This window comes from Anomaloglossus baeobatrachus, chromosome 2 (genome assembly GCF_048569485.1).
Source record: "Anomaloglossus baeobatrachus isolate aAnoBae1 chromosome 2, aAnoBae1.hap1, whole genome shotgun sequence".
Classification (NCBI taxonomy): domain Eukaryota; kingdom Metazoa; phylum Chordata; class Amphibia; order Anura; family Aromobatidae; genus Anomaloglossus; species Anomaloglossus baeobatrachus.
Window position 1 is genome coordinate 506,624,848 of NC_134354.1, and position 22,522 is coordinate 506,647,369.

At 43.0% G+C, this 22,522-nt stretch overlaps 1 protein-coding gene across 2 annotated transcripts in view; it reads right to left on the bottom strand.

Moving 5' to 3' along the window:
* Window positions 1–22,522, bottom strand: part of ARHGAP6 (Rho GTPase activating protein 6) — a 369,834-nt gene that overhangs the window by 292,459 nt on the left and 54,853 nt on the right. The window lies entirely within an intron of this gene.

Consider the following 22,522-nt stretch of genomic DNA (forward strand, 5'->3'; position numbering starts at 1 on the left):
CTCGGCTCAAGATCTCATCTGCGTCTCCAGCCCATTTATCTCCCAGCAACAGACTTAAGGAAAATGGTGCCCAGAGGTGGCACGTGAACAGATATGATCTCGGCTTGTCATTGAGCCGATAGCACAGTTTGCGCACGCGCTGACTCCGGGCGCTATTTCTTAGAAGCCTGCACAGCCAATGGTTTCTGTAAGTTCCTCTTGGCTCACAGAACCCGCAACGAGCATCTGGGAAACCTGCTGCACTGCCCGCAGCATTGCCCTACTCCAGCACTGCCCCTGCTTTCTGGGATCCCGCTCCACCACCACTGCCTCCCCCCCTCCGGTAAGACCCTATTGGATTATAAGACGGACCCCATATTTTTTTTCCTATTTTTTTCTCTAAATTTGGGGTGCTTCTTATAATCCGATGCATCTTAAAAAATGAAAAATATGGTGTATATATATATATATATATATATATATAAATCTATATTTACATATACATATATATATATATATATATATATATACTTGGTTTTGAAAACTCCTTATATCTTAGTCACAATGGGCAGTGAATAGAATAGATGTATAAACAACAGTAAAACTAGTAAAACTAGTATGATGACAAAAATCACTGTGAAGATGGTGCTGCACAAAACAATGTAAACAATCGGTCCCAGAGAGTCAGTATAAATGTTCCACAGATGGCACGGGGGATTTCTTTTGTTGTGTTGAACCGTAGGGTTAAAATCCAGTGTGCAGGATAGAAGTCTGATGTGCAGGGGGAATTGGCTGGCAGGCACCGTGGGTTCCTGCAATGAATGACACGAGCCCTGACATGTGACGTCACGGCTGTCTTTTGACGGGCCTCTTTTGGTCGATGGACAGTGTGGAGACATGGGGGTCAGTGGGTAATCTCGTCCGCTGGCTCAGCCGCCTTTAGAAAGACAGCATGGCAAGGGCTCATCCCAACTGAACGCCCGACCTCCTTAACTGTGGGCAGAACACTACTCAGACAACACAGGATGAGGGAATCACAATATTAAGACTTTATTGGATCCCCAAACAATTAACGGCATATGGCACATAACCAGCAAAACCACAAAATGTAATCGGCAACAGTTTCTCACCCTTCCGCTGGCTCACCAGGGATTAAAATGCCCGTGCCTCAGAGCTTCAAGGGCTACTTACTCCAAACCAGCAGCACCCCACTTTCGGCGGGCACCCACCGAGAATGGAATAACGCCAGATTTAGGAAGCTGTCTGAGTACCGCAAAGCCTGTAATCAGGTGACTGGATTGTCCCAAGCTGGATTCCTTCTATAGGTAGTCCTTGATATTTCAGCCGAATCCTTGCATCCGATGCTGAAGTCCATATAGCATTATTATCCAGGTTCGGATATGGCTTGCCAATCAGATCCGCAGATCCTAGATTGGTAGCATGTAGCAAGAGTCTACCCGGGCAATGGACAGTCCTCCTTCTCATACCCCTGAGCTCTCTATTCAGACCATTGGGGTCTTCACGATTGGTGGATAAGACTGGGCTCTTATTGGCTAGATTTCAAGCCGTATATAAAATATCCAGAGATGAGGGAGAGACAGCTAAGTTACATCCCATCTAGCAATATACATAGTGATACAATGGGAAATTTGCATAATTGATTTATCTGGGTGTCTGACCTTCACTGGCCAATTTTGGGAATTTAGGCAATTACATGAGTCAACAAGAACTGTAAGACTCCGGTACTGTCACACATAACGAGATCGCTAGCGAGATCGCTGCTGAGTCACGGTTTCTGTGACGCATTAGCGATCCCGTTAGCGATCTCGTTATGTGTGACATCTACCAGCGATCAGGCCCCTGCTGTGAGGTCGCCGGTCGTTGCAGAATGGTCCAGGCCATTTTCTTCAAAGGTGATGTCCTGCTGGGCGGGCAGGACACATCGTTGTGTTTGACACTGTGTGACAGGGTCACAGTGACTGCTGAGATCGTTATACAGGTCGCTACTGCGTCCTGTATTGTTCCTGCATCGCTGGTAAGATCTGACTGTGTGACATCTCACCAGCGACCTCCCAGCGACTTACCAGCGATCCCTATCAGGTCGCATCGTTTTCGGGATCGCTGGTAAGTCGTTGTGTGTGACTGGGCCTTAAGAGTCTTGAAGAAACAATGAGGGGCATATCCCCCGTCTATAAACAAACTATCTTCATGTCTAGCTGAATTTTAAGAAATTTAACTCATGCTAGGCACTGACAGAGTCCATGTCGTCACAGACAGTACTACACAACGCGTTTCAAAACCACACAGCTTTCTTTCTCAGGGATCCTGACTTAAGCATGTACCGTAATTAATTAGCAGTGCTAGTTAATTGACAATCGATTAACCCAATAGTGTCATCCTTGTTGGTGGACATAAGCATGTGTATTAAATCCACTGTGTGCGAAACTGTGTATAAAATAAGTATGAATAAAAGCAAATAACTGTAATAAATCAAAATTAAAATGTATGTGGTAGATGTTATGCATGCAAGTGGACAGGAAATAAGGTCAATTGTTACATCAAGGATGTATCTGGGATAAATGGGAAGGCAAATTTTAAGATCAAAGACTATTATTTGTTATACTCGTGCGGTCATTTATTATATTCAGTGTGGATGTGGCAAACTATATGTTGGTTGCACCAAGACACCCTTGTAAGTGTGCTTTTGAAATGCGTTGGGTAGTACTGTCCATGGACCACAAGAGGCCTGTCAAAAGACAGCTGCCCAGGACTCGTCTCATTCATTGCAGGAGTATCCAGTGTCGGGCGGCTCACCCATAATGTACATCGAATTATTACCTGCACACGGGATTTCAGCCCTATCGTTTAGCACAACAGAAGGAATCCCCATGTGGCACAACTATACTGACTCTACAGGACCGATTGTATACAGTTTCCTCTGCAGCACCATCTCAACAGTGGAATAGGTCACCGGAGAGAGCAGAAGGAGGTTAGTATATTAATACACTCACACTACATTATACATATATACACACTTAATAAACAAATTAATGAAATGGCTTCTTTAAATTAAAAAGTCCTTTGAACGGTCCCCTTTAATCAGTGATCATCTTCCACATTTGCACTGGATAAATGTTGTTCTCACCACTCGAGATCATTCAATGTGTAGAAAGAGAAGACACTATCATTATGACCTTGCTGGAAATAAGCTTTTTTCATTGAAATGTTGAAACAATGCAATTTTCAAGCCGCTGAAATGGATTTCAGTTTTTCAGTGAAGCATAAAGAATCAAGCAGCATGTCACAGAAAAGAGGTATTAAAAAATACTGCAAAATCCAAAACATAAAGTTGTTTTGCATGGTTGCTAAGATCTGAGATGAAACTAATGCTGCCACAACATGGGAAAAGAAACTTAGATTAAAGTATAATTATAGAAAGATAATAAAGAGAAGATCTGGTGTATAGAGATAAATCATTAAGGGTTAAAAGGATGGCATACATTTCCTTCTGCGGACCATTTCTCCTTTCCTGCATAGCCACACTCTCCTGCTTCTGTCAGTGCCATAAAGTTTAAATACAGTGGTTGTCACTACTGCTCCACTTATACTCCACTTCACTGTGGTGGTGCAGGGTACTTGTCCTCAGTAATGATCAGCAGTGAGCAACTATACATTTCTAACCTCTTCAATGAATGTATATTGTGTGAAAAACCCGTTAAAGGGAATCTGTCAGCAGATTTTTGCTAACTCATTTGACAGCAACATAATGTAGGCAAGGAGATTCTGAATCCAACGGTGCATCACATAGATTACTAGGTGCAGCTGTTCTCACAAAATCAAATAATTGCGTTTTAAGCATGTAGCTGAGCCCAGGGAGCTGTCCCACCCACACCATGCTCTCTATAGAGATTGTGCATTGACTGTGAGGTGTCAATCACAGCAGGTGGTGTTCCAGACTCCCGTGCATTTGAATTTCCTGCAATGTTAATCATAGGGTAATAAAGCCATTAGTTTATGTAAACAATAGCACATACACAGATAAGAGAGGCATAGTTGATTTTTATTTTTTAACTCTTGCAGCATGCTGTCCTCATCTTACATAGCAAAAACCTGCTGACAGATTCCCTTTCAGTTACCTGCAAGTGTGAAATTTGCTAATACTAATATAACTAAATTAATTTCTTGCACCAATAACACTGCAGAGCTTTATATAATAAAATTATACTCTGTAAATAAATTGCTTTGGAAATTTACGATGGTGGAAATATATTTCTGTCACTTAAGAGTACAATTCCTACCAAAGAAAAGCTACAGTACCAGAAGAGTATTAATTCACTGTGTACTCTATTGATAAAAACAAGCATTACATTATTTTTAAAATATTTGGCATAATACTTTATACTGTATATACATTATAATCAGTCCATAGGAGATTTTTTTATAATTATTTTATAGGTTCGTCTCTTCTCTGAACCTTTTGACACAAAAATGTAGAGGATAGAGGGACCCATACAAAGAAAACAGCATTTGTCTCAAGTGTGTCACATTCAATTGAGACCTTTGCAGTATCTGGGATTAAAGGGTCACAGCGATCTGCAGATCGCAGGTTCTCTAAAGGTGGTGTCACACATAGCGACGACGACAACGACGTCACCATTTTCTGGATGTCCCGTCGCTGTCGCTGTGTGTGACATCCAGCAACGTCCTGGTCCCTGATGTGAGGTCTCCGGTCGTGCTGAATGTCCTGCTTCATTTTTTAGACGTTGTTCTCCCGCTGTGAAGCACACATCGCTGTGTGTGACAGCGAGAGAGCGACGAACTGAAGCGAGCAGGGAGCAGGCGTCTGGCAGCCTGCGGTAAGCTGTAACCACAGTAAACATCGGGTAACCAAGAAGCCCTTTCCTTGGTTACCCGATATTTACCTTAGTTACTAGCGTCCGCCGCTCTCACGCTGCCAGTGCCGGCTCCCTGCTCCCTGCATGCGTAGCTGGAGTACACATCAGGTAATTAACCAGATGTGTACTCTGGCTAGGAGTGCAGGGAGCCAGCGCTAAGCGGTATGCTCTCACGCTGCCAATGCCAGCTCCCTGCTCCCTGCACACGTTGCTGGAGTACACATCGGGTAATTAACCCGATGTGTACTCTGGCTAGGAATGCAGGGAACAGGGAGCTGGCACTGGCAGCGTGAGAGCGGTGGACGCTAGTAACTAAGATAAATATCGGGTAACCAAGAGAAGTGCTTTCCTTGGTTACCCAATATTTACCTTAGTTACGCTTCCACGCGTCGCTGCTGGCTGGGGGCTGGTCACTGGTCGCTGGTGAGATCTGCCTGTTTGACAGCTCACCAGCGACCATGTAATGACGCAGCAGCAATCCTGATAAGGTCAGATCGCTGGTCGTGATCGCTGCTGCGTCCCTGTGTGACACCACCTTAACATGAGTGTACTTATCTTAATTTGGTGCTGAAGGGGTTAAGGGTTCCTTGTTGATTCTGTTGAGATTCCATTTAGCTCTAATCTCTGCTGCTGCACCTTGATTCCACTTTCCTTCATTTTTAAACTCACTACTGACTTTCCCATATGTCAGTGATAGTTCATCCTATGCTGACCTGAGAAGATGTTGTCTCTGTAGAAAGCTGTGGTTAGTTTCCAGTGCATGTGGTGAAGTTCCTTCTCTGGAGCAGAATTGGAGTTATTTTGTATCTGTCTCACAGTTTGTCTCCCCTTCCTTGTGTTGTATTTATGTTACTAGTAAGACTTGTCTCTTTCTGGCCTGCTAACTAGCAAGGTTTAGACTAAGGTCAGCTAGGACCTAGGCACGTGATCATGCATGGGGCGAGGAGCTGTATAGGAATGTTAGGGTGAGCAGGGCTTAGACAAAGGTGATGTGAGGTGGTGACCCCCTCTCCCCTTTCTCTATGGCCAGGGCCTTCCATTACATCTTTCCTGGTGCACCCCTCCTGTTGTGCTGCACACCCTGCATTCCCTCACCCCGGCGTGACAGCATGGTGTCAAAAAGCTATTGTCTGACGTCCATATAATATGTATGGCCAGCTTTAGCCTTTGGCAACAGATATTTTGCCTTACTCTACCATAACACTATAATAACACTATAATGGTGAGAAGGGAATTTGCTGTTGCCCACCCTGGAAAAAATGATCATGCAAGTTTTCTTTCCCTGACACCTGGCCTTGATGTGAAAGTTAGGAAACTACTTTCATATTAGGATGATCTAACGCATGGGAATGAAAAATTGGACATGTAAATTTAACCTTTTCAGTACTTGTCAGACTGACCTTCGACATCAAACAACTTTTTAATGCCTATAGCCAAAATACTATCGATTGTTGTTGTTACATCCATTCCTGTTTTCAGTGCAAATGTGAAAATTACAGGGCAAAGCACTGAAAGGAACTATCCTTGAATATTGGTGCATACTGTTTTTATTTGTTTTCTTGTGTTGCACTGTCAGTATCTATTATTGATGTCCAGGGGAGCTTGTGAATGATGGGCAGGATTCCACAGCAGTGGGGTATAAAAAGTCTCAGACAGGAAAGGGTGGGCGACCAATATGTTTGACTATTTACCCAAACCTTAGCTGAGAGCAAATCTCACTTTGAAGCATCTGTCTGGAAAGGAAAGGCACATTGTTCTCTTTAATTAAGAGATAGTGAAACTGACCTGGGGGAATACATTACCATTTGAAAAAGATTTTTGTTCAATTAAAACCTTATAGTGTATCAGGCTTGGAGCAATTTTCCGAACATGCTATTTACCTGCTGTGAAAATGACATTTCGCATGAGCCCTGAAACCAATTCTCAGGATGTGTTTGCTAACATCTTGCATCTTTTCTACAATGACTGAACAGTCTTTATTGGAAGCGGACAAAAACTGTTACATGCTGTCATTATGCTCAGCCATAATTAAACCAAAACTTCTCTTGGGAATCGTAAAGTTTCCTGGAATTTGCACTTTTTTTTTTTTTTTTTTTTTTAAATCATGTACAGTATAACTAATTTTTGTTAAGTTATTTCATCTTTGGTAATTCTAGTACATACATTAAATAATACCATATATATAAAAAAAATTGGGACGGGTAGAAAAAAAGAGAAAACATTATTTACAGCTACTATTAGCACCAAAAGTTATACCATTTTCTCTCTTTAAATATAATAAAATGATGTATCCGAAACATTTAGGCCATTCCACTTTCAGAAATAACCACCATACCTACGGTAGTTTTCTTAATTGTTGCACAGTATTGAAACGTTTGTGTAAATTTTGCTGTTCACAAAGACTTGCAACAATATTTAGTGCTATTTACACCATAAAAGCGATGCAAATACCACAGTATAATTATACAATATTCCAATATAAATAGTTAAGTTAAAAAATTATTACAAAAATTATTTTTTAATTACTAACTTTCTTATTGTATTTAGCCAAAGTTTCTAATAATTATGAAAAAGGAAAACTTGTCCCTTGGAAATGTAACATACTTTTCCTATAGACATTTACAAACGTCATTTTCCTATCCTCTTTTGAGAAATAATAGGATACACAGTTTTGGATCTAATGATAACTTTTTATGCTTTAATCATCCTCCTCCTTAGGCTAAGTTCACACTTCAGTTGTTTTGCATCAGTCACAATCCGTAGCCTTGAGGAATTACGGAATCCTGCAAAATATTTTGCAGGAATCCAGTATTTCCCCTTAGACTTCTATTAGTGACGGATTGTGACTGATGACCCTGCGTTGCATCCGCTGCGTCGCGGTCCGTCGTTTTTGACTGACCGCCGAGCGGGGAGCAACGCAGAATGTAACGTTTTTCGGGCCGTCAAAATTAACGCGCCGCACAGGAATCCGTCGCCATCCGTCAAGCTTGTAATGTATGTCTATGGTTCTGGATTCCGTCGTAATCCATCTTACAACGGAATCCAGCGCAGGATTCCGTCATGCTCTACTGAGCATGCCCAGCATGTTTGGCACACCCCCTGGGCTGTCCCAAACACAAACGGATCATGACTGATCCGTCAAAAAACGGACGCACAGCGGATGCAACGGACGCAACGGATCAGTTTTTTCACAGGATTCCTGTGAAAGGAATCCTGTGAAAAACACATCCGTTGCATCAGTTGCCAACTAAAAAACGACTGATCCGTTGCTGACGGACCTGACGGATCTAAAACAACTGAAGTGTGAACTTAGCCTTAGGGATTCATTTACATTGCACGTGGTGTAGAGCTAAACGGCATCAGACTGGTAACATATACACCGGTTGGCAGCCTTCTAATACCAATAGCCTTCTAATGTGTGTATACACATGCAGACTCAGTTTCAGATGTGCACTGATCGATCAGTAATAGATAGTTCAGTGTGCATAGGCTGCCATTGTTCTCGACAGCACAAGTCCTGTTTACACAGCATAATGTGCTGTCAATGCTAAACAATGATTCTGTTGTACAGCACATAAGATCATTTCACCCCACGAACAAACGTTTTGCTTGAATATTAAGTGATCATCAGGCTGGTTTGACTACTCGATTATTAGGAATAGAGCATTCCTTAACTTAGGGCATTTTCAATTACATTTACATACAGCTGATTTGTTGCCTTACTGCCCATCAAATCCTCTGACGTCAACATTAAAAGCTTGTGAATTCAATACTTTGCACTGAGTTGTATGCAGTGTGAAAATATTAACAAGAGATAACCTGGAACGCTGTCACATGGAGTTTTGCACAAGCTTCACTGATTCATAAGCAGGCTAGCAAGAATTAATCTCTGCTGGTCTGCTTGCTCCTTTGATCACATGTAGTGGAGAGGCCTATCACATCTGCTCCCCTACTATTTTTTCTGGGTGAATCCTTCCACCTATGCCATCTATAGTTTGTCTATGTTGATCAGTGAGGTGAGGTATCCCAGACTTACGGTGAAAGTTATGCTTAATGCTAGGTGTGGTTGTGTAGTTTACCTTTGTTGTGTTGAAGCTTCCTTCCTGCACTTGTTTATTTCTCCTCAATCTCTTTTTGACTTAACCTTTGTGTGTGCGTACCGTGTGACAACAAAGTTATGGTTTTCCCTTGTCTGTCTTTATCTGTTGTGCTTTTCATCTCACCTCCTCTCCCATCCCTCCCTGAGGGGAAGGGGAATCAGATCAGGACTGGTCAGCAGCAGGGCCAGGAAGGATACTCAGGCCTCTCCGCCATCAGGAGTATCCCTGAGGTTAGGGATAGCCAAGGACCCCCTAACTTGAGGGACAGCTTAGGAACCCTGGTTCCCCGCTGTCCCATAGTCATCGTTACAACCGCCCATGACAGAAATCCAAGTATCAGGCTTAGATGTCTGCCTCAGGCTTTAAGAGAGCCCATCCACATTAAATGCGATTGAAATGAATGATTTTGACCATAACTAATGATAGTCAACTGGTTCGATGATATAATCATTTATATTGACCAAGAATGGACAAATGTTTGATTTCTTTTGTATGTGATAAGCGCTGACTACTTCAGAGCCAACCAAGTCTGTGATGTATATTGGGCCAATCACAGCCGCTCCATTAGGTATTCCTTTGTAAATGTAGCCTTACTGTTGCACATAATCCTGGACAACTGCTTGGCTGCAGGTAAGACTGGCCAATATGGCATAAAATAAAGTCCAAATAGTTTTTAAGCTTATGAACAAATTTCATTCTTTATCTCAGTATGACAATTTTCTTGTTTGTTTTTTGCTAACAGAAACTATAAAAATGTATAAAAAAAGTTAATTCAGCCAGCGTCAGAAGGAGTTGGGTATATTAAACACTTACTATAGTAATGAACCTGTCAATCACAGTCAGTGGTGGGAAAAGGAAGTCTGTGCTTAAAATGTAAGAATTTCTTTTTATTTATCAGTCATAAATATTTATTAATTTATTGTAAATTTACTAAGTTTGCAGTGATATCATTTTATAATAAAGCTATCACATACTATTTCACTGTCAGCTGGACTAGGCACAGTATGGATGATGACGCGGCCTTTTCAGTTAGGAATGCAGCTATTGCTATATCATATACTCACTGATTCTGTACATTGTTTTTCCAAAAATGACTCCCACCATTTTCAGGAATGCTGAGGCACCCAGAGGAAGGAAATATGTATAATGAATTCTTCTCCTACACTCCCTGGATAAAGTAAAGGAATGCAAGATTGATTCTCAAAAGTCAGTACCTCTACCAGGACAGAGCTGAGGGATGAAACAAACCATTAACTCTCCTGCTTGAAAATATTTGTAGTGTTGATAGTTCTGTCTTTAACCCCATAGCGACGGCCTAACGTCTCAAGACGTCGGAAAAACAGGGTACTTATTCTGTTCCGACGTCTTGAGACGTCAGGCCGGAAAAAGCTTGTAGCGCCCCCCAGTGACGAAAAATCTCGGGGGTTTCAGCTACCGGAGGTAGCTGAGACCCCCAAGATTATGAATCGGGGTGTTTTTTTTGGACCCCGTTAATGCGATCGCCGGTATACACCGTATACCGGCGACAACATTAAAAAAAAAAAAATGGCCGGTAAAATTGATTTATTTCTCATCTGACGTGATCAAACATGTCAGATGAGAAATAAATATAATCCTCTAGTGCCCCCAAAGCCCCCGGTACCGGAGAGTCCCCCCACCACCCCTACCCCCCCTCCGGAAAATCCAAGATGGCGCCGACGCGCGCTGAAAACTGCCGCCGCCGCCGCCTCTGTATTCATTTCCCTCCGATCTGAAATGATCAAACATTTCAGATCGGAGGGAAATGTCCTCCCCCTGACCCCTCCTCCGGTACACCGGAGATCTCTGGTCCCCGGAGCCCCCTCCGGTTCTCCAGAGCCGCCTCCCCCCTCCCCCCTCCCCCCTCCGGAGCGTGGAAAATGGCGGCCGCATTCATCCTACTCTTTCTGCCGCATGTGACACGTCACATGCGGCAGAAAGTTGTCCCCAGGTCCCCCCGTCACCCTCCGTCACCCCCCCCAGCCCCCGGTCATACGTTACCTGTCTGCTGGTGCTCCGGCCCCGCGATCACGCCGCCTCCTTCTCTTGAATGCTGGCGGCGCATGCGCAGACAGCGGCTGTCAGCTGGATCCCTGCAAGCAGGGATCCTGCTGACGTCGCTGATGCACAGGCTCCACTGTGGACCGGGGGAGGGTGAGTGCAGTGATCTGCAGCCACACTCCTCACATGGAGAGGCTGCTGTTCCAGAAAATGGGGGGTACGTTCTGTGAGCGTGCCCCTCATATTCTGGAATGAGGTTACTGCAGGTCACTCTGCCCTAGGTTGGACCGGGGCAGTGTGAGTGCAGTATTCTCAGATTACTGCACCCACACTGCTCATGGAGAGCTTGCTCTTCCAGAAAATGGGGGATACGTTCCCTGAACGTGCCCCCCATATTCTAGAAGATCCAGAGACGGCGTGGGACCTCAAAAATGGATTACAGCGACCGAAATTTATTTATTTACAATAAATTGGTAAAAGAGGAATGTTTCGGGGAGTTTTTTTTCAAATAAATTTTTTTTTGTCTTTATTTTTTTCTATTTCTTGACTGGGTTAGTGATGTCGGGTATCTGTTCAGATGCCGTGACATCACTAACCCCAGGGCTTGATGCCAGGTGACATTACAGCTGGTATCAACCCCATATATTACCCCGTCTGCCACCGCACCAGGGCGCGGGATGAGCTGGAGCGAAGCGCCAGGATTGGCGCATCTAATGGATGCGCCACTTCTGGGGCGGCTGCGGCCTGCTATTTTTAGGCTGGGAAGAGTCCAATAACCATGGCTCTTCCCACCCTGAGAATACCAGACCCCAGCTGTCTGCTTCACCTTGGCTGGTGATCTAATTTGGGGGGACCCCACGTTTTTTTTTTTTTTTAAAAAACGCCTGGGGAGCCCTCCAAATTGATCACCAGCCAAGGTGAAGCTGTCAGCTGTGGTTTGCAGGCTACAGCTGTCTGCTTTACCCTAGCTGGCTATCAAAAATAGGGGGGACCCCACGTCGTTTATTTTAATTAATTTTTTGGGGGGCTAAATACAAGGCTAGGCACCCTTTAGTGCCACATGAAAGGCACTAAAGGGCGCCAGCTTAGAATATGCAGGGGGTGGGACGTTATATTTGTTTGACATCTATCCATTCATCCATTGTAGCATTTTAGGCTGTGCGCCCACAATCGGGATTTGCAGCGTTTTGGGCGCAGAGTGTTTTCCCTGCGTCCATAACGCTGCATTGTGCAGTAGAAGCACAGTGGAAGGATTTTTAGAAATCCCATGCCCAATGTGCTTGCCCAATGTACTTCTCTTCTCCGCAGCATAAACCGACCTGTGGCGCAGCTTCCCGAGCCTCAGCATGTCAATTTATGCTGCGGAGATGAGTGTTCTCTGCAGGTAGCATAGAGCTCCACAGCGGCCTGAACCCAAATCGTGGGCATGGGCAGCTGCGTTCTCCCGTGGACAACACTCACATCTCTGCAGGAGGCTGACACTGTGTACTAGACGCCGTGTCGCTGGATCATGGCCACATAGCCTAAAAGTGAGACATTTGTTGCTACAGCAACATTTTTGTGAAGTACCTGTGGATTCAAAATGCTACTATACTCCTGAATAAAATCCAGTTTCCAAAATGGAGTCACTTGTGGGGGGTTTCGAATGTATAGGTACCCAAGGGGCCCTGCAAATGTGACATGGTGCCCGCAATTTATCTCAACTTTTCCAGAATTCAAATGGTACTCCTTCCATTCCAAGCCCTCCCATTTATCCAAACAGAGGTTTTTGTCCACATGTGGGGTATCCCTGTGCTCATAAGACATTGGATAACAACCTGTTGGGTCCACGGTTTGTTGTTGTCTCTTGAAAAAGTGAGAAATTTGATGCTGAAGCAACATTTTTGTGAAAAAAATGAAAATTTTCAATATGGCAACCTAAGCTTATCAAAATCTGTGAAGTATTCGTGGATTCAAACTGCTCACTATACACCTAGATAAAAGCCTTGAGGTGTCTTGTTTCCAGAATGGAGTCACTTGTGGGGGACAGCCACTGTTTAGGCACCTCAGGGGCTCTCCAAATGCAACCTGGCGTCCGCTATTGATTCCAGCCAATTTTGCAGTCAAATGGCACTCCTTCCCTTCCGAGCCCTGCTGTGCACCCAAACAGTTGATTTCCACCACATATAAGGTATCGCCAAACTCAGGAGAAATTGCACAATAAATGTTATGCTGAATATTTTCCTTTTACTCTTGTAAAAAAAAAAGCTACCTGGTTGAAATAACAATTTTGTGGTAAAATTTTATTTTTTTTTTTTCATGGCTCAACGTTATAAAATTCTGTGAAGCACCTGGGGGTTCAGGGTACTCACCAAACATCTAGATAAATTCCTTGAGGGGCCTAGTTTCCAAAATGGGGTCACTTGTGCGGGGTTTCTGCTGTTTAGGTACCTTAGGGGTCCTCCAAATGTGACATGGTGCCCGCAATCTTTTTCAGCCAAATTTCCTTTCCAAAATTCAAATATTGCCCCTTTCGTTCCAAGCCCTCCCATTTGTCCAAACAAAGGTTTCAGACCACATGTGAGGTATCACCGCGCTCATAAAAAAGTGGTTAACAAACCTTGAGGTCAAATTTTTGGAATTACCTCTTGAAAAAGTGAGAAAATTGATGCTAAAGCAACATTTTTGAGAAAATTATTAAAATTTTCAATATGACAACGTAACGTTAACAAAATCTGTGAAGTACCTGTGGATCTAAAATGCTCACTATACCCCTAGATAGAAGCCTTGAGGGGTCTAGTTTCCAAAATGGTGTCACTTGTGAGGGATTTCTTCTGTTTAGGTACCTTAGCGGACCTGTAAATGCAACATGGTGCCCGCAATCTATTTCAGCCAAATTTGCTTTCCAAAATTCAAATATTGCTCCTTCTGTTCCGAGCTCTCCCATTTGTCCAAACAGAGGTTTCTGATCACATGTGGGGTATTGGCGCGTTCATAAGAAAGTGGGGAACAAGTTTTGGGGTCCATTTTGTTGTGTTATTTCTTCTAAAAGTGAATAAATTTGGGTTAGAGCAACATTTTTAGGTAAAATTTAATTTTTGCTTTTTTTTCATTCCACATTGCTTTTGTTCATGTGAAGCACCTGAAGGGTTAATAAACTTCTTGAACGTGGTTTTGAGTACTTTGGGGGGTGCAGTTTTTAGAATGGTGTCACTTTTGGGTATTTTCTATCATCTAGGCCTCTCAAAGTCACTTCAAATGTGATGTGGTCCCTAAAAAAATGGTTTTGTAAATTTTGATGTAAAAATGAGAAATCGCTGATAAACTTTGAACCCCTCTAACTTCCTAACAAAAAAAAATTTTGTTTCCAAAATTGGTCTGATGTAAAGTAGATAAGTGGGAAATGTTATTTATTAACTATTTTGTGTCACAGAAATCTCTGGTTTAACGGTATAAAAATTCAAAAGTTGAAAATTGCAAAATTTTCAAATTTTTTGCCAATATTCAATTTTTTTCATAAATAAACGCAAAAAATATTGTCCTAAATTTGGTACTAACATGAAGTCCAATATGTGACGAAAAAACAATCTCAGAATCACCGGGATCCGTTGAAGCGTTCTAGAGTTATAACCTCATAAAGTGACACTGGTCAGAATTGCAAAATTTGGTCTGGTCATTAAGGTGAAAATTAGCTCCGTCACTAAGGGGTTAAGCCAAATGCCAGTATAGCTTCGATTACTAAGAGAGGCACAATACAGGAGTATGTATGGAAAATATCTTTTCCTGTGACCTTGGACCTTGGATTTGTTTTCCAGCATATCCACAGATGCTCAATCATAAATTTGAGGAATTCATAAAAAAGGTCAACACTTTAATCTTAATATCTTATATACTTACCTGCCAGACTGGCACCACTCCTCTGATCTTGGCGCTGTCTATCCCTATGGCCACATGATGTTATGTCACACGAGCACTGCAGCCAATGAGAAGTTGTTATGAAGTGCATTGGCGGACACAGAGAGAAGAGGGTCCCTGTGTAAGAACAATATATAGGTCCTTTTCAGTCTAAGAGCTCATCATAATGCACAATTTCATCTGCTCTGGAGGTTCAAGGGGGCCCCCTTAACTCTTAAGCCCCTTTGTGGCTGCATAGGTTGCACTAATGATATGGCCACCACTGATGAAACGGTTATCCAGTAGTGTGCAACCTCATTAAATAATTTATAAGTTATGACATTAAAAGGTGGTATAGCCCATTATCCTGCTGAACCATTGCCATAGTCAATGCCATTGATATGAAGAGATGAACTTGGTATGTGACATTGTGGTATGTTAAATATCAAAGTAATATCCATATGAATGCCAGGACCCATGGACCAAATACCATTAATACATTGGACTCCTGAATCCCACAAGGAATGAGCTGCACATTTAAGCAAATCATACTATTTTCATAACGTAGGGGAAACACATTAAATGGCTGTTGGCTGAATGATGTTTTAGCCATCAGTCACCTCAGTTGACACTCCTATATAAGAGAGAACTTGTTTGGCCAACTACTGTGTACAATGTGAGAAAGCCTTCGACTGACACATCGGCCTAGGGCTTATCTGAGGGAGAACAAGGTAATTGCAGTCCGAAATCGGACATGTACTTCACCCAACCATCAGGCGGCCGGCACCCGTATACATCAGAGTGCTTACCACTAAGGTATTCATAGATTGTAAGCTCTTGTGATCAGGGCCTTCAGATCATGTGCTTAAATTAGTGAACTAGTGTTGTTGGTATATTATTGTTTGTACCCTCAGAATAGTGAAGGGAGGCAGAATGGGTTGAAGCTATAATGACTACATCTGTCTGAGCAGATAATGTTTCTGGGTGCTATGATTTCACCTTGTAATTTAGGAAGTGATTCAGATTTATACAGTTCATTATAGTTTACAGAGTTAAAACTTTAAACTACTGGTATCAAATACCGGGGTCAACTATGTGACTTTTAGAATATTACTGTTTCCTTATGTAACAGAAAGGCCTTTGGGTAGAGATGAGTGAACCCGAACTGTCAAGTTTGGGATCCATACCAAACACAGAGTTTTAGAAAACCTCAGTGTCCAAGTTCAGAGTTTGGGTACTTTATGTATGCTAACCACTCAATCGAATATAAAAATAGCAACAAAAAGAGGACAATGTCCTCCAAAAATTAAGTATTACTCACAGCAAGTTGGGCTGCAGTGTGTACATCGCCCAGGCCAAAAGCTAATGCTCTACCAGGATACAGCTAAACCCCCACTAATGTGGAAGCATCACAGGTGCAGGAGAAGCAAATCACACACACACCTCCATGGAATGGAGGGGAGGCGAATGCTAGATGATAAAACTGCACACAAGTGGCTTGCATAGAGCGCTGTTCACATGCAGATGGCACAGTCACAAACCCGCAGCCTATTAGGTGACGCCCTTCTATTAGATCAGGCGGGCTGCCAAGCCGTACCCCACTGTGTATCATGCACGGACAGACACTCTACAATGCAAGGCCCAACAGAAAGGGGCCTGGCTGTATCCTGTACAAATAAAAAAATATGAGGTTTTTGTTGGTATTTATGGCAGTTAGCGTTTGGCCTGGGCGATTTACACAATGCAGCCCAACTTGCTGTGAGTAACCACTCAATCGAGCATCGCTATGCTCGGGTACACTCGGTGCTCGGCCCAGAGCTAGCTGTTTGTAGTCTTTGAATGGTTCTCACTGGGGATAAAAACAACATTGTCGGATACTGTGTTTAAGGCTGTGGCCACACGGGCATTAATGCAAGTCAACCGCATGACACTCAGCTCCCGCTCTTCTGGAGTGTAAGACGAGTGTCATGCAACTGTCATGCCACTGTAATGTGATCCTGCGATCGTAGCACAGCTGCGGAGGACAGGGTGGGTGCTGGGGAGGAGAGGAAAGGAATAACCTCCCCAGTGGCGTAACTAGAATTTATTGGGCCCCAGTGCAAAGTTTGGACCTGGGCCCCTCTCGAGGGACAGGATAATTACACTGACACTTGGCTCTTTCCTTCAGCACCCATCCTTCCCATACTCTGATATCCCGATGATATAATATCCAATATTATAATGCATCTCACAGTCCTCCATATATTATAATACACTTCCCATAGTTCTCCATACATTATAATACACTGCTAATAGTTTTCCATATATTATAATACACACCTCATAGTCCTACATACATTATAATACACTGCTAATAGTTCTCCATACATTATAATACACTCCCCATAGTTCTCCATACATTATAATACACTCCCCATATATTATAATACACTGCCCATAGTCCTCCATACATTATTAAAAACTCCCCATAGTTCTCCATGCATTATAATACACTGCTCATAGCTCTCAAAACATTATACTATACTGCTCATAGTTCTCCATACTTCTCCATACATTATAATACACTCCCCATAGCTCTCCATACATTGTAACACACTCTCCATAGTTCTCCGTACATTATAATACACTCCCCATATATTATAATACACTACTCATAGTCCTCCATACATTATAATACACTGCTCATAGTCCTCCATACATTATAATACAGTACACAGCTCTCAGTCCCCCATGTATTATAATACACCCCCATATAGTATTATGTACCTCATGTAGTAGCATACAGATCCCATATTGTTTAATGGACCCCCATAGCCCTCTGGCCACCGTGAATAAATACATACTCACTTCTCCTCATTCCCCGCTGCGTCCACCGTTTTGCCGCTCTGCTCATCTCAGCACAGCACACAATGGTGACATCGTCGCACTCCGCTATGCTGAGCTGTCAGAAGCAAAGTGCAGACAGACACAGCAGGATAATGATGAGAGAGGGAGTGCACCGCTCCATCTCTCATCATTGTTATCAATTGTATCGACATCTGCGATGCCGATTCAATTGAAAGTGTGATCCTCAGCGGGGGGTCTGCTGGGGGGGCCCACTGCCAGCGCTGGCATCGGGCTCTCCTGAGTCACGGGCTCCACAGCGGCCACGTGGCCTACAAACATTTCCAATGCGCCACTGACTGAGGTCCTAAGGCCCCCTGAACCTCCGGGCCCGGTCGCAATGGCGACCCCTGCGACCGCGATTGTTCTGCCCCTGAATTACCTAATTTCCTCCATTATCAGATGATACCATTCTCGCACTGCACTCGCATCACACCAGTGTAATGCAAGTGCAATGCAATGTTTCTCTCGCATCCATAGACGTATGAATGCGAGTGAACACGAATCGTATTCCACCCGCAGCATGCTGCGATTGTTTTCTCGGTCCAATTAGGGTTGAGAAAAAAATCGCTCATGGGAGCAGGCCCATAGAGTAACATGGGTCCGGGTAGAATGCGATTTTTTTTATCGCATTCCACTTACACCATTTTTCTCGACGTGTGTGCTCAGCCTAAAAGAAACAGAACCTGCTCTCCCTCCCTGGAATTATTCTGTAAATGGCTGGATGTATGTGAGTGGAGAACCAAATTGCCCAATTAATGACTTCCAATGTGGCTCAGATCAAGTCCAAGTCCCAAACTGAACTTTATCTAAAGTCCTGCTGAACCCGGCAAACCCAAACTTCTACGAGTCCGCTCATCTCTACCTTCGGTCCACATTGACATCGGAGTCAGAGTACAAACCGATACTTCTATGCCTCAATTATCTGAACACCTGATGTTATGTCAAAAAAGTATTATTTTACTAATTGAAGAGAACTGGATTAAGTATATCAAGATGATATTTATATACAGTTTATTATTTTTTTTTATAATTAGTTAAGGTATTTTTGTACTGCTGCTTAAAACCTACAATTTTGCTCTGTCAGTCAATGTTTCCTCAATGCCAAACCCAGCAGATTAAATACAATTACACCGTAAAACATCTGCTGGCTGTTTCTTAGAAAATCCATATTTTGAAAATAAACTATTTCCATTTTGCTACGTTGTGACATGTATGTGAAGACTTTCCGCACTGGGAAATTTAGAGTGACAACTTGATATATATTGCTGCCTGTGGATTTGCAGTAATTTACTTTTTTCCTTGTTTTTCCAAGCAGTTCCAAACAGTGAAGCTGCCTGCTTTTCATGTGGGATGATGACCTTCACTGTGTCTGCTGTGTGGTTATGTGGTCTCTGTGGTTTGGAACTTATTGTTCTGACTAGGTTTTTACATTTGACATTTGTGAATCTTTTGTAATACATGCGACTCTAGTGATGGAACTGAGAAGACCATATTTAAAGCCTCCTATACACAGTGTGATGTTGACATCATTTTTTGGTGTATTTTCTTTTTCTAAGATCAGACGTGGATCCTGAGTGATGGTTATAGTAAAGAATAGTGGTGACTGAGAACTACCATTGCTAGAGTGCTCGGTACTTGTTAAGAACAGTTGGATGCTTGGATGGGCGTAACTTGAGTACCCAAGTATAATAAATGGGGGACTTGACTATTTTTCCAGAAAATCTGTTTGAGTTCCCCATTGACTTCCATTATACTTGGTTCTCGAGTCATGCCGATCCGAGCATCCTACTGCTCTTAATGAGTGCCGAGCACTCAAGCATGGTAGTGCTTGCTCATCACTAGAAAACAATTAACCTTTTTCTTTTGTATACAGTATACAACCCATGATATCAGGACTGGCATGCTCTTGATGAGGAGGTGTGATATATTCAGATACGCCTGATTTATGAAGAGATGTATGTCTCTTCATGAATCTCTAAAAATGGATGAGTGGTGTGCACCCCAGTGTGTGCTTCATGATGATAGGTGGTGACCATCCGCTGTTCCACCATAGATTAGATCAAAGCATGTTCTTGTGTTTGAATGGTTCAGTCACAGTCTATACCTAAAACCCATTGAGAATCTATGGCAATACTTGAAAATTGCTGTTTACAGACACCTCCATCCAATCTCACTGAGCTAGAGCTATTTTGCTAAGAAGAATGGGCAAAAATTTCAGCTTCAACATATGCAAAGCTGCTAGAGACATTCTCCAAAAGACTTGCGGCAGTAATTGCAGTAAAAGGTGGTCCTACAAAGTATTGAGTTGGGGGGTCTGAATACAGACACACATTACAATTTTCAAATTTATATTTTATAACTATTTAGAAAACCATGTATCATTTAGTTAACACTTCACAAATACTCGCTACTAGTAATGAGCAAGCATTGCGATGCTCGGTACTCATAACGAGTACTTGGATGCTTGGATAGATGCGAATCGAGCACCTGAGTATAATGGAAGTCAATGGAGACCTCGAGCATTTTTCCCTGAATATTTACTGAAAAAACATGATTGAGTCCCCCATTGACTTCAATTACACTTGCGTACTCGAGTGGTGCCCATGCAAGCATCCAACTGCTCGTTATGAGTACCGACTACACGAGCATGGTAGTGCTCACTCATCACTATATATAACATAAGATAGCAATAAAATAAACATACGTTTGTGAGTGTAACATGAAACATGTCAAAAGTTCACGGGGTATGCATACTTCTTCAAGGCACCGTAAATACTGATGAAATACTAACCAAAAATACGTGAATAAGTGAACAAGGCCTAAGATATCCAGAAAGTGAAAAGAGAGTAGCACAGCTCAGCTCACCAGAAAAGTTGATGAAGGGTGCTCAGATATCCTGGTCCAGCTACCAGATAAACCACTGCTAATGAAAGGCAAATGGATCCAGCACCCATAATAAATAACTTGAATTTTATTGCAAAGATTAAAAGCCGAGCTATATAAGCATATTAAGGCATAGTAAAGAAAAGGGGAAAACGTCAACAAGTTTCAAGCAAAAATGCTCTTATTCACTGCACTGGCATTATTGAAAAGTAGAAGCGTTTGGGAAACTCAACTTTGCATAAAAGTCTCCAAAGTTCTGCTGAATCAATAACTGCAGAGTTCCAAACCTGCTCTGGCATTAACTTCAGCACAAAAACTCGTGCCAATAGTTTCATGGCATGGGTTGCCGGGGCCAAGCAGACCATGCAAGCCTTATATCAGTAATCATAATGACATGCATAGACTTGGGAGCAGTGGAAAAGTGTTCAATGGAGTGACAAATCACACTTCTCTATTTGACAGTCTGATAGGCTAGGCTGGGGTTTCCAGACTGTTTGTGTTAAAAGGGTTGCCTGGTCTTTGGCTAAAAGTCTGCAGTCACTCTATGTGACTGCAAACTTGTGAATCCTCACATTATGCACACTGTGCGCTATGAGGATTATCCGATATGGGTGGAAAGAGCGGCGGGTGAGTAGCTGCAAGTTTATGATTTGCATACATGCAGTCACATGCTGATTAGTTTGGCATGACGCTCAATGCAAGTATTTTGAGAAATGCAGAATACAGTCTAGTTGAAATGTGGCTGGAGGTTTGCAAATTCCATACTATTGGTCACATGACCGCCCACTTCCGATGCCTCAACCGGAGAATCCCCACAGCATGCATATAATGCACTTATAACCTGAAGGGTGCATTACATGCTGCGACATCGCTAAGGCCCTGTGCACACTAGACGTTTTTGTTGCGTTTTTTGCTGCTTTTTTTACCGCGTTTTTGCTCAGAAAACGCTGTGAAATTGCTTCCCCAGCAATGTCTATTGGGTTTTCAGAAGTGCTGTCCGCACACAGTGTTTTTTTGTAGCTGCATTTTTGTGGTGACCACAAAAAACACAGCATGTCAATTATTTTGTTTTTCACTGCGTTGAGATGCGTTGAGATGTTAAAAAACGCAATGAAAATGCAAATTGCAAATATAGCTGCGTTTCTATGACTAAAAACGCAGCTAAAAACGCAATGGGTGGGTAGTAAAGTGACGTGTACAGGAAGAGGATTCCTTCTGGTAGTAAAAACAGAAGCGTGAATCCTTCCGGTACCGCCACCACTGCCTCCACCTCCTGTAGGGCGCCATGTCCGGGCGGGAGGTGGAGGCAGCTATGAAATCAAAAGTGAACAGTAGAAAAAAACTCATAATACTCACCTGTCAGCAGACTCCCGGTGCCATGTCCGCTCCCAGCTACTCTCACGGTACCGCCACCCCCGCTCCGGCTGTGTGCCGATTCCCGGGCACGTCCGATAGCTGCAGGACCTGGCGGTGATCACCTGATGCGGTCACCTGACGCATCAGCTGATCGTAAGTCTTGCGGTGACGCTGGCTTTTTCCTGCCCGGCCTGATGCCGTCAGGAGACCGCATCACTGATTACCAGCAGCTCCTGCAGTTATCGGACGGAAGTCAGCACGGGCATGTGTATTTATTTTTTTTTTTTTGCACTGATGTATCAGCTGATTGTATAAATGGCTTTTATACAATCAGCTGATGTGTGATGTGATTCTGGCCCTTGACACATCATCTGATCGCTCTGCCTTCCAGCAAACCGATCAGATGATATTGGATCTGGATTGGACGGCGCGGGACCCTTGACCCAGGATTACTGCGGAGGGGGAGGGGTTCTTTATTTCAATAAAGATGGAGTCACTAATTGTGTTGTGTTTTATTTCTAATAAAAATAT